The sequence below is a fragment of the Myotis nattereri genome (genome assembly GCF_964212035.1).
Source record: "Myotis nattereri genome assembly, chromosome: 18".
In the NCBI taxonomy this organism is placed as follows: Eukaryota; Metazoa; Chordata; class Mammalia; order Chiroptera; family Vespertilionidae; genus Myotis; species Myotis nattereri.
This window is the reverse complement of record NC_138093.1, coordinates 9,114,855-9,123,457: the sequence shown is the minus strand read 5'-3', so window position 1 is coordinate 9,123,457 and position 8,603 is coordinate 9,114,855.

Sequence of the window (8,603 nt, the reverse complement as noted above, 5' to 3'; positions counted from 1 at the left end):
GCCTCACATCCTAATCAATGTAATCTATCCTAAGACTTTACCTGCTGGCCTGTAGTGGGCAAGGGGAAGGCAGGGTCTACTTTATGATGTTAATGGAAGAAAAAAGTGAGGACTCAGAGACATGAAGTTTGATTAGAAAACGTCAGCATTTCTCTTTTCACTCCTGGTTGCCACTAACAAGTAATTTGAAACCTTGGAGCAGATGCTGTGACTGGGAACAGCCAGGCCCCAGCACCATCTTGCCCAGAGCAATAGGGGCAAGTTTCAGCAACCCTGTGGCTCCTGAACCCTCCCTGTGTGTAGTGCCAGCTGGCCTTTTATTTGGGGGAGGGGATGAGGAATCATGTAAATCAAATGTATATTCAAATATGTTAAGTATGATGAAGGTTCTTTATGTCTAAAATGACCAACAGAGGGAAAGTGGGTGGTACTGACCAGCCAGCTATAAGAGAATAAGACAAGAAGAACCGAGTACATGACTTCATTAGCAAGTGTAATACCTTAGTCCACACTTCTATTTCTCAACACTGTTCAGATTCCTGGAATCAATGGGGTTCACTACATAGATATTCCGGCAGGTCCGGGCTGAGAACAGAATATATTTTGCTTTCACCTGGAGTGAGACCAACTCCAAGAAAAATTAACTTGGAACATACAGGTATGCTCACACAAAGAGCCCCCTCCCTCCCACAATGAGAGGATACAAAATCCCAGGTGACCAAAGAGATTAACACTGCTGCGAGTATTTTCATTTCAAAAAGGGCCCTTAAAATATTAACTCGGGTAGTTCCTTCCAGTGTGGACCACCTCTGGGGCGCTTAGATGTCCTTCATGAATCATTAACGGAGCTGAGGGATGCAGTGACGGAGAGCTGAGTCCTCCCCAATGGAAGATCGATAGGAGTGAAGGTGTGTCACCTATGACATGATGCTCGGAGTCAACAGGAGATGGGACTGATTGATACCCAAGCTTTAGAAAACGTGCCTCGGGGCTGAAGGCAGTGTGTCTATAACGTGGAGGTGAGAACCTGTTCCTCCCAAAGTGGGGAGCAGGTGCCATGAGAGAATCAGGAGTGTCCTGTCACCTCTGCCATCTCTCCCCTCTGCACTCAAAGGGCCTAAGGCTGGAGGTGACAGGTATTGGTACAGCTCAATCCATTCTGCCTCTGGGCCTTACTTGCTCATTAGAGAAGGCTGCGATTTCGTTTCAGATTGGCAGTGCAAAACCTGTTGTCATATTTCATGTGATGATGTTAACTCTACTATGAAATTATGCCCTGAGAATACCCCAGAGCCGGCTCAGTACGTGTAAATAGCCATTTATCAGAAGCAACCCATAATCTTCCCATTGCTGTGCCCCATTCTGTAATTTTCCCTCAGCTGACAAACTACAAATGAAGAGCATATTTAGATTTCCGTTATGAGATTTAAAATATGGATGTGGAGTTTAAGACCTAAGCCCTTTAAGAAGAAACCAGGGAATTTCCCCATTACATTCTAAGGACCTTTTCCATCTGCTTTATAATCATACAAGAATCCTGTGGCAACCTTCACTGACCTCTGTCCACAAAAGCTCGCTGCCAGCAATCCAAGCCAACAGAGGTCCCCAATCTGGGGTGCAGAAAAAGAGAGACTTTACTCAGTTTGCAAACTAGGGATATGCAGCCTCCAGAAGAAACTGAAAATACACTCTCCTAGGACGAAGGGGAAATCAGATTATATAGAGAAAGTGCCCTCCCTGGTCCCTGACTGGTCCATTTTTATGCAAAGGAGGAATCCAAATTCACACAGTTTGATTGGTCCAAATAGCACTGTCCTGAATGGCTGGATACCTTTTGGGGAGGGGGCTATTTTTCAGCCTACCACAGAAATCTCACATCCTGATTGTTACAGAGCTGTTCTGATTGGTTAATAAAGATGCAAATGAGGATACAGCCGTGCAGCTCTGATGGGAGGGGCAGGTCTCACCTCACTGGCTGAAATACTATTCCAGGAACTCTTTTATAAGTGTTGACTCAGGTGGCAGGAACTCAGTGCAGGAGGCTGGCAGCTCAGTCTATGGTTCTTACCTGATATGCAGTGTTTATGTGTGACAGGTCTCTGCCAGCAATGGCTGCTAGACTCTGGTTATACATCTGAGCCCTGCCCTGGCCAGGTAATTCAGTTGGTTAGAGCATCCTCTGGATATGCCAAGGTTGTGGGTTCCATCCCCAGTCAGGGGTCAGATATATTCCTTCTTAGGGGTCAATACCTTGAACACAATTTCTTACCCCCTGACTGTCAACTCCCTCCCTTCTAACCAGCCCATCACCCAGTTAGTGCCGTTTCCTCACACCCACCAGCACATGCACGTTTCCATACATGCATAGAGAATGCCTCTGTAAGCTCAGAACCTCATTGTGTTTGTGGACATATTGATGTAAGCTTTAACCACTCAATTATTTTTTCCACAAACACCAACATTTCATGAAATATTACTGGGTGCCAAACATTACGTACTAGATTCCTTCCATATATGCTGTCATTTTTTATATGAGGAGACAGAGGTTTAGAACAAGCTGTGTCTAAGATTACACAGAGTTAACATTTGGAATCAGGATTTGAACCCAAGATAATAGATGGTATTGGTTTCTTGTAGTTTAAACGATAGCAATTTGTTCTCTCACAGTTCTGGAGGCCAGAAGTTTGAAATCAAGGTGTCCACAGGCCACACTCCTTCTGAAGTCCCTAGGGAAGAGTTTATTTCTTGCCCTTTTCAGCTTTTGGTGGCTGTCATGTCAACATTCTTTGGCTTGTGGCCTCATCTCCTCTCTGCTTCATCTTTGCATCACCTTTTCTGTGTCTCTCTCAAAGTTGCCTCTGCCTTGCTCTTATAAGGATACATGTGATTACTGTAAGGCCCATCTGGACATCCTATATAATGAAGAGGGAATATGCTAATTGACCACCACACCCTCACAAAGATGGCGGCACCCACAGCCATAAGACGGTGGCGCCCAGTCCCCTCAGCCCCACCGGGGCCTCGGGTCCTCCTGCACCCCACACTGACTGAGGCTCAGGCAAGCCCTGGATGGCGGCTGCCCAGCCACCCAGGGCCAGCCCAAGGCTCAGGTAACCAGGGCCAGCAGAGGCTTGTGCTGCCGGCAGTGGCAGCAGCAGAGGTGTGATTGGGGTGTCGCCTTCTCCTGATCGCTGGGTCACCTCCCGCCCCTGAGGGCTCCTGGACTGTGAGAGGGGGCAGGCCGGGCTGAGGGACTCCCTCCCTCCAGTGCATGAATTTTCATGCACTGGGCCTCTAGTACCAGTATATGACCCTTAACTTAATCAAGATACTTAATCACATCTTTTGCCATTTAAAGTAGCAGGCACAGGTTCCAGGGATTTGATGAGAATACCTTTTTGGGAGGGGGCTATTTTTCAGCCTACCACAGACACCAAACCTGTCAAAGACCCTATGGACTAAGGCAAAGCATGTCAAACTCAAAGGCGAACAAGGGCCAAATAAACGAGGCATGCAGCCCACGAGCCATGAGTTTGACACGCTTGGACTAAGGCAGGGCTGGGCAAACTTTTTGACTCGAGGGCCACAATGGGTTCTTAAACTGGACCAGAGGGCCAGAACAAAAGCATGGATGGAGTGTTTGTGTGAACTAATATAAATTCAAAGTAAACATCATTACATAAAAGGGTACGGTCTTTTTTTTTTTAGTTTTATTCATTTCAAACGGGCCGGATCCGGCCCGCGGGCCGTAGTTTGCCCACGCCTGGACTAAGGTCTCCATTATTAATTGTGCATAAAAATCCTTGAGTTGAGGGAAGTGGAGGCAGAGGCTGCCTAGCCTATGAAGTACAAATAGCTCCTTAGGCAGCCTCCACTTACTTAAGATTTCTGCAGACCTGAAATTCATAAATTCCTTTAGATTCAAACCTGAAAACATCATGAAAAAAATAGCACCCCAAGATATCTGGGAAGAGTAATGAGGCATTACCAGCCACAGTTACCTTACTAGAGATCAGTTTATTAAATTAACCCTAGTAACTCACAGCCCTGCAGAAATGAGACACAAACAAGGTCAAGTCTGATGGCCAAGATGGGACATTAATATTTTTTTAGGTACATCATTACATTGAACAATGACTTTGAAATGCCCCTTGAGCCATTTCTATTTTAAGGCCTTATCTGCTGCACACGAGAACACTTGAATGAAAAAATAATGCCGTATTTAATTAATGATGCGTAAGTTTTATCTACATAACAACTTCTGTCTGCTTGATTATCCACCGAAGTTAGCTATCTGGCCATCTTCTTACAGGCTTAGGTTGTCAAGCTGGCATTTCTTGATCCATTTGTTTGTTGTTCCCATGTCCCCATGCAGGGAACTCTCCACAATATTTTGTTTTTCCTCCTGGAAATGACCTTTTTGTAACCTTTTAAAAAATGCTTATTTGTCAAAGAATTTCCTGTCAACATTAAAGAATATTTTTGAAAGGATAAAAAAAAATCACCCCTAATCCTACCGACCTAACAAGCAAGAGTTTTTATGAGAGGAGAGTGCTCTAACCTATCGAGCATCACCCTGAGACTGTATGCAAAGGGAAACAGGACAATATTTGCTTTTCAGTGGTGAGACGCGGACCCACCTCAAGAACTGATTAAAGCTCTTAGGCACCATGGCCACAGTCTTATGAGTAAATAGGTCCTCATCACATCCTGGCACCTGGAAATGTGAGCAGATGTGATCAACGAAGGGGCAGCAGCCTGGTGAATCCCAGGGACGGTGGTATGTTCTCATTGTGACCCACTGGAAGGTCCTGCTAGAACTCCATTATAAGAAATCAGATCGAGTCCTTGTGGAGGCTTGGATTTTCCATTTTCCGGTGCAGAATGCTCTCTCAGTATCTCACCAACATTCAAGGCACCTCTTCCCACTATCTGTTGAGTCCAAGAAATATGCTCCTACCTTCAGAATTACCAGGAAATATTAGAGGAACATTTTTCCCCTGAGGAAAAACATGAACAGGTGGGATATAGCTTCTGTCGCAATGACTGTCTATTTCTCCCTCAGAGCACGCACGTCGCTTGCTGAGTAATTCTTCTGCATGAGTGTATTTGTGTAGGAAACCGTGACCATAGAAGCGAAGACATTGTGTTGGAGTTTCTAAATTTGAACACCTGTGTCTAACTCTTGGGCCCCATCATTTATTAGCTATATGAACTTGAGTAGATTACCATCTTCTTCATGTCTCAGTTTCCTTATATACAAAATTGGGACAACAGCAGCACCTACCTCATAGCCTGTGTAAAGATAAAATGAGTGAATCTGTGTGAAGTATGAGAAAATGCATATGTATGAATGCAAACCCATGTTTGTGACCACAACCATGTCCAGGCAACACACACACACACACACACACACACACACACTGAGTGAATATACTAGACATATTCCTATGTCATGTAATTTCATACATATTTCTGGCTCTCAATATGTATTTATATTGAGTAATAACAATGTTATTAACAATATTAATAGCCAACACTACGGAGCATGAGTTCTGGCATTAATTTAAGCACTTTACTAGTACACAGATTATCTTGTTAATCTTTAGAAAAAAACATAGGATATAACATAACATACTTTTTATACCCCCATTTTGCAGATAGAAAGCGGAGGTCCAGAAAGGCTAAGTAACTCACTTAAATTCACACAGGTAGCATATGATAGAGCCAGAAAGTCGGGCTTTTTAAATCACTAGTTACCTCCTAATATTCCACAATAGCTTTGCTTGTATGGTGCTTGGTATTTTATAAAACACTTTCAGATAACCAGTCGGTGGAGTGAGTAGGGCAGGGTTGCTATCCTCACAAGGAGACAAAAGTGGTACAGCTGAAACCATGAGTGTCTTTAGGTGGAAGTGTTTCTGTTTACAAACATCCTGGGTGCCTCTGTGCACAGGAAGCCGGTTGACATAAATATACTGCGTACGTATAATATGTCACACTCAGACACCAGGGCTGGGGTATAGCTACAGATCTTCCCCGGAAGCATCACAGCCCAGTGGGAGACACAAGTATGGAAACCAAGAATCATGGTACACAATGTGTCGTGGGGAGATATGAAAAGGGGGCCTATGGGGCACAGAAGGAGGGGCCATTTGTGCCAGGAGGTCTGAGAGGTGGCAGCAGGGCACAGGGAGGCCTTCCTGGAAGAGAGAGTGCATGTGTGTGAGTCCATGCCTGTGACCATGACAGCGCGTCTAGGCGTGACTACATATGGGTCTGAGTGTGTACCTGTTTACACAGGCTTCCTTGTGTATGAATTTATGCACCCGCAGGTTGTAAGTGTGGAATCAGAAAGCCTGAATGGAAGAGAGAACGTGTCTAGATGCACACACACCATAGGAGACTCCACCCTGTCCTGGGATGTCCCCCTCATTGTCCCTCCTCCCCCAACACCAGGGTGAACACAGCTACCAGTCACTTTCCACTACAGCAGCGGCCGTGTGGACTGTGGTGGCTAGGTCCACCAGGCTTTTCGACCTGCCAGTCATGTAGTGGTGTAGCAGCCCGCGGGCCTGTGTGAGGAGCGGGAGGTGTGGAACACAGGTACCCCTGGGGGCACGGCTGTGTGCTCACTCCGGGTTCTGCGTGGGTGAATGCAGAGTGCTGGCTGCTCCCAGCCAGGCTGGGGAGACCGCCCTCTCTCTTCATCTGCACCACCTGGAGGAGTTAGTTCACCCACTCACCTGTTCCCATGGCCACCTCAATGTGGCCGGCTCCTGCCTCCACTTAAATGTCCCTCTGCGCTGGGGCGGGGCGGAGGTGCAGCTGGAAAGTGCTGGTGCCGTTTTGGGTGGAGGCACCCCTTGTTCTCACCCACCCCTCGCTGGTCCAGGAATCTCCCATAGAATGAAAAACGTGTGCAAAGGCACACAGGACTGGTGGCAGCCATGAGGAACCCAGAGGGTCACTCCCAGGGGCGGCCTGACCAACCCCCTCCCTGATGACAAAGCCTGTGTTTCGGGCAAAACTGATCTCCGAGGGCAAGTGAGGGCTCCTCTCTCCACCAAAGTTCCCCCAGGGACTGGTGAGGGAGGGTGCTTCATGCTTGCACTATCAAAAAAAAAAAAAAAAAGCTAAAATAATTGCAAATAATTTGTAATTGATGGTGGCTCACAGTGGCAAAATAATTGAACTAGATTTTCCCTTTTGTTATAAGGCATATAAATTCAGAGGCATGGGGTCGTGTAAGGCAAAGGCACTACGTGTTGGAATACACTGGTGATTTGTATGTGTTTACATCCTGGCCCAATGCACTGCCACACGGCGAAATAGTCATAGATGAAAACAAGCAAGAATGAGCTGCATAATCAACACCTGGGGGATGCCACAGTTTAAGTTGAATGAATGAGAGGGTGAAGAGGAAAACAAATATATTCAGAAAGTCCAACGGTCTCGTCTAGTGATCCCTGCCATTATAATGCCTGGATTCTGTTCCCAGCTCCACCTATGACAATCTATTGAAAGGGTTGTTGTTGTTGTTTTTATCATATATTGGAAAATTAGTCCAGTGGGAAGATATCTCTGAAAAATAGGAATAAGCTTAATCAAGCCTATTGAAGTGTTCTTTAAAGTGGAAATGATTACTAAAAAGGGTGGCTAGTACATATCTGAATACATTTATTGCAGTACCACATACAGTATAGTATATATTTCCATGTTCGGGACACAAATACTTTCCTGTGCATTACAGGAAGATGCTGGCTTTATAATTTGCCAGGATAATTTTTCCATAGTCAATATGTTGTTTACGTGCATCAATCGTCAGAAAAAGAGAAATAGTCTGATTATGGCTACATATTCTGCTTAAAGGCTAAAGTTCCTATCATGGACTGCTTGCAATGTTATATTTTATGGCACAGATTCAGTGGGAATCCAATCTGCTAAAATATTTGGGCTGTGAAAACTCCAACACTGTGACAGATGTCAAGTCCAATTAAGTGACTCATGTCCAGGTTGCTGTCCAATAGGATTTCCCATTAAATATCAATTTAGGGGGGAAAAAAATTCCATCCCCCTTCTTAAGCCTTTATCTCTTCCACCATCTCCAGGCTGAATCAATTGGTACCAGGAGAGCTAAGAAGCCGCGCGCATCTCTGCCTCTTTGCTGGGCTCTGCCACCCTCTCCGTCTTGCTCAGCGTCCCTGCTACTGTTCCTGCTGGAGACGTTCACTTTCCACCACCCTTTCTCCAAGCATCTCCAAGCCACTGACTATGTCTATTTTGCTACAAGGTAAAGGAAGGAGGGGGTTGGGGGTGGGAGATGTAACCAAGCCTGGAAAGACTTTGAAACTGGAAATAGGTGTCTGTTTATACAACATACAAGTAGATGTGGGAAGAGGAAGAGACACGCTTAGCCCCAAGTTATAGTATTGTGTTCCTGGGAACTGGGGAGACATCAGCTGAACAAAGCCTTATCTCAAAAAAAAAAAAAATCACTTCTGAGCCAGATCGCATCTCTGCCTTGTACTTCCCAGTTTCTGCTCAGCCCTCTTAAGGGGAGGAAAAGGAATCCTACAGGAGCCGTATCTTATCTTAACCAT